This window comes from Henckelia pumila, chromosome 1, assembly GCF_033568475.1.
Source record: "Henckelia pumila isolate YLH828 chromosome 1, ASM3356847v2, whole genome shotgun sequence".
NCBI lineage: Eukaryota > Viridiplantae > Streptophyta > Magnoliopsida > Lamiales > Gesneriaceae > Henckelia > Henckelia pumila.
Window position 1 is genome coordinate 63,316,055 of NC_133120.1, and position 9,570 is coordinate 63,325,624.

The following is a 9,570-nucleotide window of genomic DNA, read 5'->3' on the forward strand; positions in this document are numbered from 1 at the left end:
CGGATTCTTCTCCGTGTCACTCGGCAAGGTACCCTGATCTCTGCTGGAAATTGTTTTGGCCAATTGCCCTATCTAATTCTCCAGATTCTTTATCGAAGCATCTTGATTCTGCATCCGGGTTTCAGTAGATGATATGAATTGCTGCATCATCTGCTCTAAACTCGATTTTCCTTCTTAAGGCTATCTGCCGTAGTTTTGATTCCCATATGGCTTATTGTTCTATCCACTCCACGAGAAATTTGGATGTTGTCTCCACCCTGGATTATAGGAGTTCGAGAATGGGTCATTCCTTGGGCGATTTTGATTCCCCATGTGACTTGCCATAACTCCCTCTGGTTGAGAAAATGTTTGACAGTCTTTCATGAAATGTTCTGCACCACATTTTTCACACCACACTTCTTGAACTCGCATCACAGAGTTTCCTATACTCAGTTCCTCAATTCTCTTGTTCATGACTTCAAGTTGAGCGGCCACTGATGTGAATGCATCAACCTGATGAATCCCATTAGATTTTTGGGCTGCACTCCTTTCAGATAAAGGGTGATAGCTACTAGATGCCATTTCCTCAATTAATTCATAACCATCCTCTGACGATTTTCGCAGTAAATTTCCACCTGCAGCTGCATCTAACATGGTACAATTAGAGTGAGAAAGACCATAATAAAAAGTTTGTACCACAAGACCGTCTGATAATTGGTGGTGTGGACATCTCCTCAGTAGATCTTTGTAGCGCTCCCATGCTTCATAAAATGTTTCCTGTTCTCCTTGGGAAAAAGTTGTGATGTCAGCTCTTAGTTTCATTGACTTAGATGGTGGAAAGTATTTGGTGAGGAAAGATTTCACCAGATCATCCCAAGTCATGATGGAACCTGCAGGTAAATTTGTCAGCCATGCTTTCGCCTTATCTCGTAGTGAAAAAGGGAATAAACGCAAACGAATAGCGTAATCAGAAACTCCCTGTATCTTGAATGTATCACAAATTTCCAGAAAATTTGGGAGGTGCACATATGGTTCATCAATGACAGTCCCGCCAAATTGAAGTGTGTTCTGAATTATTTGAAGAATAGCAAGTTTTATCTCAAAGTGATTTCCCGCTACAGTTGGCCTGATGATGCTTGGTCTAGAACTTTCGATGTTCGGTAAGGCGAGATCCATCATGGATCTGTTAACTGGTTGTTCTTGTTCTTGTTCTTCTTCCATTTCTTCTTGTTGTTGCCTTCTTCTTCTGTGAAAAGTTCTCTCGATTTCTGGATCAAAAGGCACTAGTTCTTCAGATGAGTGTTGCATGCACTGCAAGAGAATCCTGCAGTTCACATATGGAAAAGAGTGATTAAAATTGTAATAGAGAAAAACCAAATAAAACAAATTAAAATCTCAATAGTCCCCGGCAACGGCGCCAAAAACTTGATCGACGGAATACTAACACTTAAATTTGCTCTAAAAATCTCTCAATTCCAGTCGAAATAATCGCAAGTGCATGATTCAAGTTATAATAATATGTACTGAGTACGAGTATCGTCCTCAGGGACCAAACAATAATAATTTGTTTCTTTGATTTTTAACTACACAAAGTATCGAAAATTTGATTTTGGATTCTATCTAACATTTAACACTAAGAACTCAATGTAAATAATTCTAAACTTCACAACCACGAAACCAATTTGCACCACTAAAAGAAATAACAATTTGAAAAGATTTTGTTGGAATTTCGGTTCACCTTTCCCCTAATTGAACTGGACGATTGGAACTTAATTAATGCGCATAAGTTTGACAGAAATCCCTGTAACATTGACACTCTCTCTCGAGGTTATGCCAAACTAATCAAATCAGTGAAACAATTAAATCTCTCTAATTATTTATCACGACCGATTTCTTTGCGTTCTATGAATTCTACAGCTTTCAACCTGGTGGTCTATGGCTATCAACATGTACTAAATATCATATCTCTATGCATATTTTAAGTCCATGGATTCTATCATTCGTCCTAATTATGAACCTATCTCTCGACAGCAATTCACAATTTACGAATCTATGTTAAGGGTAGCTAATCATCAACATAGAGAAAAACGCATGATAAAATCAATTATAAACATAAATCAAATCTCAATACGTCCGGTGATTCAATCACACCACAGTGTTTCGGGGTTCGGATCCCCTTGATTCCAACAAAATAAAAGTTTAGCTACTGAACGTCATTACAAAATTCAATCTAAAAAAAATTCTTAACATAAAAATTCAGAAAAGATGAAGAGAAAAACTCCCAATGGAGATGAGAAATCTTCAATATTCAGAGCCGCCTCCTCCTGTGTCTGTGCGTGTGTCCAACCCTCAAAACCATTTAATAACATCCTATTTATATGGCCCAAGAGTCCTCGTCAAACCAATTACCCAAAATAAAATATTTCCCAAAATTACGTGCAGGCGCCCGAGCGGTAGAAAAGAGCCGCCCGGGCGCCTGAGCTCTGCCTCGTGGGTTTTTCTTCAAACGAGAATGCGCTCGGGCGGTAGAAAAGTGCTGCCCGAGTGCCTTGTATTTTTCCAGAAATATAAAGTCCATCTCTTGCTTTCCTCACGGCCGCATGCGTGCAACGCCTTCTCACTATAAATCAGCATTTCCTAGTGATTTTCTGCAGTATAAATAAATAAACCAGAGGAGTGACTAAAAACACAATAAAACAAAAACACAGAACAAGAATGGTAAGGAACAGACACAACGTAAACGAAACGAATGCAAAACAAACACAAAACATGCAAAATAACGCACAAAAACGACTCCTATCACTTAGCCATGGAATAGTGACTAGAATTTCAATCATTTTCTAAGCCCGGATGAAATTGTTATTTCAAAACTTTTCAAAAATTATTTAATCCCTTTTTTTTCCGCAGACTTAACCATAAGCAAGGCATTAGGATTTCAATTCCTTACTTACAGTCCGGATGGAATTAAAGTGTTATTATTATTATTTAAAATATTAACCCCATGTAATCCGCATACTTAGCCACAAACAAGATTAATAAAATTTCAAACATCTCGCTCGCAACCCGGATGAAGTTAATTGGTTTCCAAAAATTAATTTTCCTTCTTAAAAATCAAAAATTTTAGGTGCGCCCAAGAAAGTATATGCCACATCAAAGAAATCATCAACATTCAAGAACTATCATGTTCCACAAACACCTATTGTTGTGCAATGGTCCAATAGACATTCACAATATCTAATACATCGCTACCCTTCACCGGTCAAACATGCGTGCTTAAGAATATTCAACAAACAACCTACGGTTTCTCAAATCTGATCAAGAGTGAAAATTTTTCAAAAATTGCGCATTTTGTTTTTTTCAATTACCTCATCATAGGCTAACAAAATCATCTCAACTCATGAATTCGAATAACACAAACGACAACAACAATATGCAATAACAAAACAAGATAATGCACTACAATGAAAATGATATGATACTAACATTAACGAAATGCAACAATGCAACAAAACAAAACAAAACAAAATGCATGAATGCACACAAAATGCATGAAACAAATGCATGAAACACCCCCCCCCCCCTACACTTAAACTAAGCAGTGTCCTCACTGCTCAAGAACTGAGCGAACAAAACAAACCAAAGACAAAATGCAAACATAATGCAAAGCAAAGAAAATGAATAAGACTCCCCTGGTTTAGCGGTCGGCGTCATCCTCCTATTCATGCTTGGGGGGAAGAACAGGATCAGCGAATGAAAACACAAAAGGTGGCGGGAATGGGACAACTGGTGGAAGTGTGGTAGGTTCAATCCCGAGCCGCTCAGAAATGCCACGACAAATGGAGTCCATGACTTGAAAATTGGAAGTCGTGGCCGCATTGAAATCATTTTGGTACCGAGCATGTTTGGCCAATTCTCGAACAATGACGGTAGTAGTGCGGCGGGGAAGAGGCATAGGTCGTACGGGATCGGGGACCGGCACGAATCGATCGTCCACCACAAACTGGCTCATCTGATATGCACGCTTGACATCGATAGTCGCTCTATCAATGAGGCGCATTGGTGGCAACCATTCCTCGTCGGGTCGATGTGGAACACCGGCACGCAAGCACAGCTGCGTGATATTCATCGGGAAGAAAAGACCCGATGTCCTGGTCGCGATGGAATGCCGCATATGTGCGTGAATCACTCGGCCTGCATTGACCGACAGATTTAGATCGAGAGCGTAGAGGAGCACGACATGCTCAACATGGACTTCACTAGTGTGTGAAATGGGCATCAGACGGCGGGCAACGAAAATGTACCAAGTGGCCGGATCCATCAATAGGTATTTCTCCTTAAAACATTTAAAAGTAACCGGATCCCGCCAGGCGGCCCCTACCATGCATAATTGCTGAAGGACCTCGTGCAAATCTGGGTCGAGGGCGATGCTCTGGTACAAGCTATCATCAATGTCGGGCGTCTCCAACAGACTATTCAGATCTTTGGGCGCATAGGAAACCATAATTCCTCGAACGAAAGCTTTACTATCCGTGCGCTCTGCAGCATTAGCGTACCCTAACAAGAGGGACAATGGCCGGAGAAGGTTGTTGACAAAATTTTTCCCACCCACGGTTCACGATTTGGTTCGCTACATCGCTGTCGTAAGCCTCGATATCAAAACCCCTCTCAGTAATAGGGGAGCGATGGATTTTGGCATGATCATATCGGTCTCGAGCCGCTTGGTTGACGAATTGGCCGGCTGGGTGGAGTGGAGCGTTTGCATCCCTTGGTCCTTGGCGAGAAGATTCGCCTACCTCGCGATTGTGTTTTGGGCCCATAATGTTGCAAGAAATTCAAGAAAAGTTGACAGGGGCAATTTATCGAACACTTGGTGTGCACTCAGATGTCTGGTGTTCTTGAGCAAAATATGGTGATGGAGAAGTGGAGAGGAGAGAAGGAAGGATGAATTAAATCTGCGGAATTATGCCTGCAATAGATGAGAAAAAATTGGTGAAGATTTAACAAATTCAAAATTTGGGGGTTTAGGGTTCTAGGGAAACTGAGTAAGAGAAAAAGAAGAAGTGAGGGAGAAAAGAGAGAAAAGAGGGAATAAAACATGCACAGGGGAGCGCGCTCGATCGCGTGAGTACGCAGGATCGAGCGCGCTAAATAAAAAAAACGGGTAAAGAACTGGGTTAAAAATGCGCGCTCGATCGCGTGAGTACGCAGGATCGAGCGTGCCCAATAAAAATCCGGGGCAGAGAGTTGGGATAAAACCGTGCGCTCGATCCTATGAGTTCGTGGGATCGAGCGCACAATGACTTCAGTGAAATTTTTTTCAATTTTTCAAAATTTTAAAGAAAAACCAACAAAAGCAAAATAAACTAAAACAAAATAAACTAACAAAAATAAAAGAGAAAGAAACACTGTGTTGCCTCCCAGTAAGCGCTAAATTTACAGTCAGTCTATAGCTCGACTGCATGCCGCGATTTAGTCGATATTAGGCGGAGCATCTAGAGTGATATCATGCTCGTCCCCTCCGAAGTTCTCTTGGACTCCTTCATAGTTGTGTTTAAGTCGGTGACCATTCACCTTGAATGTCTTGGATGTGTCCAAACTTTGAATTTCGACTACACCATGGGGAAAGACATTAGTAACAACAAACGGGCCATTCCAACGTGAACGTAACTTACCTGGAAATAACCGAAGTCGTGAATGATAGAGCAAAACTTTCTGATCGACTTCGAATTCCCGTCTAGAGATCATCTTGTCGCGGAAGGCCTTTGTTTTGTCCTTGTAAATCTTGGCGCTGACATAAGCATCATTGCGGATCTCTTCCAATTCTTGAAACTGCAGCTTCCGGTGCTCGCCACTCTCATCCATTTGCATGTTGAAGTTTTTTATAGCACAATAGGCTCGATGCTCCAATTCCACAGGCAGATGACATGGTTTTTCGAAAATCAGCCGATATGGGGACATTCCAATCGGCGTCTTGAACGCGGTTCTATACGCCCACAAGGCATCATCCAAACGCAAGCTCCAATCCTTTCGTGTTGGATTCACGGTCTTTTCTAGAATGGACTTGATTTCTCTGTTCGATACCTCAGCTTGATCGTTGGATTGTGGATGGTATGCAGTGGAGACCCTGTGCATCACATGATACTTTTTAAGCAAAGTAGCCACAGTTCGGTTGCAGAAGTGTGTTCCTCTATCACTAATGATGGCTCTCGGAATTCCAAACCTAGAGAAAAGGTTATGCTTGATAAACTCTCCAACAACTTTAGAATCGTCAGTACGGGTGGCCTTTGCTTCCACCCATTTCGAGACATAGTCTACAGCAAGTAATATATAAATAAATCCATATGAACTTGGAAAAGGTCCCATGAAGTCGATGCCCCAAACATTAAAGATCTCACAAACTAGAATGGGTTGCTGGGGCATCCCATTATGCTGAGAGATATTACCTGTCTTTTGTCATTGACCGCACGACTTACAGAACACGTAAGCGTCTCGAAATAAGGATGGCCAGAAAAATCCTCTGTCCAACACCTTTCTTGCGGTCCTTTTTTCTCCAAAGTGGCCACCACATGCATAAGAATGACAAAACGTAAGGATAGGGATTACCTCGCTTTCGGGTACGCATCGACGTATAACTTGATCAGCGCAGTATTTCCACAAGTATGGATCATCCCACACATAGTACTTGGCATCGTTTCTCACTTTGTCCTTTTGCGCCTTTGAAAATTCAGAGGGAAACCCATTAGTAACTAAATAATTCACAATATTTGCGTACCAGGGTAATTCCGTGCTTGCTGAAAATAGTTGCTCATCGAAAAATTCTTCTCGCAAATTCAGCTCCTCATCGACATGAATTAGGCGACTCAAGTGGTCAGCAACTCGATTCTCGGTCCCTCTTTTGTCCTTGATTTCCACATCAAATTCGCTCAAAAGTAGTATCCATCTTATCAGCCTTGGTTTTGCCTCCTTCTTCGCCATCAGAAAACGAAGAGCTGCATGATCAGAATAAACAATAACTTTAGCACCAAGCAAATAAGAGCGGAATTTTTCTAATGCAAAAACAACAGCTAAGAGCTCCTTCTCAGTGGTGGAGTAGTTCCGTTGAGCATCGTTTAGGATACGCGAAGCGTAGTAGATAGCATGCGATGCTTTCCCAACTTACTGGCCTAAAACCGCGCCAACTGCATAGTCGCTGGTGTAACGCCCAGAAATTCGCCATGTAAATCCGCATGCATAACTAGGAGATTTAATGATTTTAATATAAAGTGAAAATGTGTTAAATTGTTTTATGAGTTATTATGTGAATTATGTGATTTATTTATATGTTTTAAATATTTTTTTCGGCATTTAAATCTGTATGATGTGATTTATGAATTTATTTGAGAAAGTTTGTTTTATGATCGTGTAGGCAGGACCGTGGACGGACGAGATGTTTGTTTTCACCCAAAATATTTTATGAGATTTTTAGGAGTCTTAAAATATTATTTTAAGGTATAATTTGAAGAAAATTATGGTATTTATATATATGTATATTTATATGTCCATTTTTACCCAAAATAAGTCATTTTAATGACTTTTATTAAGCTTTAAAAATCCCATTAATTATAATTTCGGGATTTAAGGTTAAATATCAGATTTATATTGTATTTAAGATTTTTAAAATTCTATATGTTAAGAGTATATATCTATCCTAATTAATTATTAGTTAAATTATGCTAAATTATCTCCTAAAACCCTACCCTATTCACGTTTCTCTCTACCTAGCCGCCTCCACCTTATTCCTTCTCCTCTCCCACGTTTTTTACAGCAGAATAACTAGCCTCCATAGCCGATTCTTCAAGGTTTTTAAATTAGTTTGAAGATCCGTTCGTTCCGGAAAGCCGTACGCGCGATTTAGACTTCTTTTTTTGCAAATATTCATCAAGGCACGTTTGAATCCCTTCTTGAACACCATTTAAGTCATATTATTCTGATTTTAGCATGAAAATTATGATCTTGCATGAGGTTTGTGGTTATAATGAAGAACATTCATGAGCATGCATAGAACCTACGTTTTTAAGGGTTATGAATCAATTTTCTCATGTTTTTCTATCATGGATTGTTCTAGCTTGCTGACCAATGGGTTGAGGGTTGATATAGGGTCCCTAGGGTCGTGGTTGGATGATGGTTCAGTGGCTTTACTCATTGGTTTGGGCTAGGTTCATGCTGAACGTGGGTTTAGATGCAAACTGAGCGGTTTGCGTGCGAGGGCACGTTCTTGGTCCATAGGACGAGTTTTAGGTTGTTTCTAGTTGAGTTATAACCCAAGAGCTTTGGAAAGGTTTTCCAGGTGGTGCTCCGGCCGGTGGTGGCCGGATATTGGCGGCCAAACGGCCGGAAGTCGGCGGTCGCGTTTTGCACGTACAACAGTAGAGGGGCTCTGTTGTTTTGGTTTGTTCTCCTTCTAAAGAGCTCAGTTTAAGGTCAAATTTATTGGGTTAGAACCGTCTTGGTGTTGGCTAAGTAAGGGAGGTGGTTTCACGGCCAAAGGTGGCCTGAGAAGGCGGAACGATCAGATGTTCTGAAGCCGCTCAGGGCTGCCTCGAGTTGGGCTTAGGGAGATGTAAGCTAGGGTTGTGTCTGGTGTTTTGGCAGGCTGGGCTCGGCTTTTTGGGTCCAGATCGGGTCTAAAATATAATGGGCCAAGTTAGTTTGGTCTGGGTCCGGGTTATGTTAGTTGGGCTCGAGTATTTTTATTTTAAATTAAATAAGATATTAAGTTAATAATTAATGGGTTTGGGCTTGACTCAGTTAATTAATTAGACTAATTTAATATTAAGTATGGGTTTAAATAATTAATGAAGTGAGCCCAATAATTTGTCATGGGCCGCGTGATCCATGAGAATTATTGGGCAAGTTGTGTCGGGTTTAGTAATTTTAACGGTCTAATCCCTAGGATAATGAACTAGTTAATAATTTATTGGATTAATTTTAAGTTAAATAGTTTAATGGGATTAATTAATATTTTAAATGAGCCCATTAGTTTGCCATGGTCCTGGGGGTCCATGAGAATTAATGGGTCAGGTCATGTTGGGCTTAAAGCTTATTGGGCCAGTCTAGAAATTTTTTGGTTTAAGTCAAGTGGTCAGCAGCTCGAACAAGTCCTTGAAAAAATAAATGTCCGTAAATATATATTTAATTCATGCATGCAATTTTATTTGATATATAAGTATGATTTTTAAGAAAATAAATTAAATATATATTTACGGGCAAATTTTCATGAAAATAAAGAAATAAGTGAGAATTTTCAAGTTCATGCATCATGTAAAAACTTTTATGATAATTTTAAATTCATGTTAAGAAAAATAAATTTTTTATGGAAGTTAAAGTGAAGGTGAAAAGTGATGTGGTTGGAGGCCGAGATACCTGGGCCCGGTGACCTTCCTAATGATGTTTATGTATGATGAGCTTATGGATCCAGCTGAGAGGGCTGGTGAAGTGGAAGCACAGAGGTGGAAACCTCACCGCCACGTACGTTGGTTTAAAATGAATCAATCGCTTAGTATGAGGCCACCGACATGGATACGACCTGTTAAAGAAACTAAGAAATCATGA

At 40.2% G+C, this 9,570-nt stretch overlaps 1 non-coding gene across 1 annotated transcript; it reads left to right on the forward strand.

The window, feature by feature from the left end:
• Positions 1–691: 691 nt before the first annotated feature.
• LOC140876802 (small nucleolar RNA R71) lies at positions 692–798 on the forward strand. Its single transcript, XR_012149034.1, has one exon. It is a non-coding gene; the product is annotated as a small nucleolar RNA R71 (small nucleolar RNA).
• Positions 799–9,570: the final 8,772 nt, after the last annotated feature.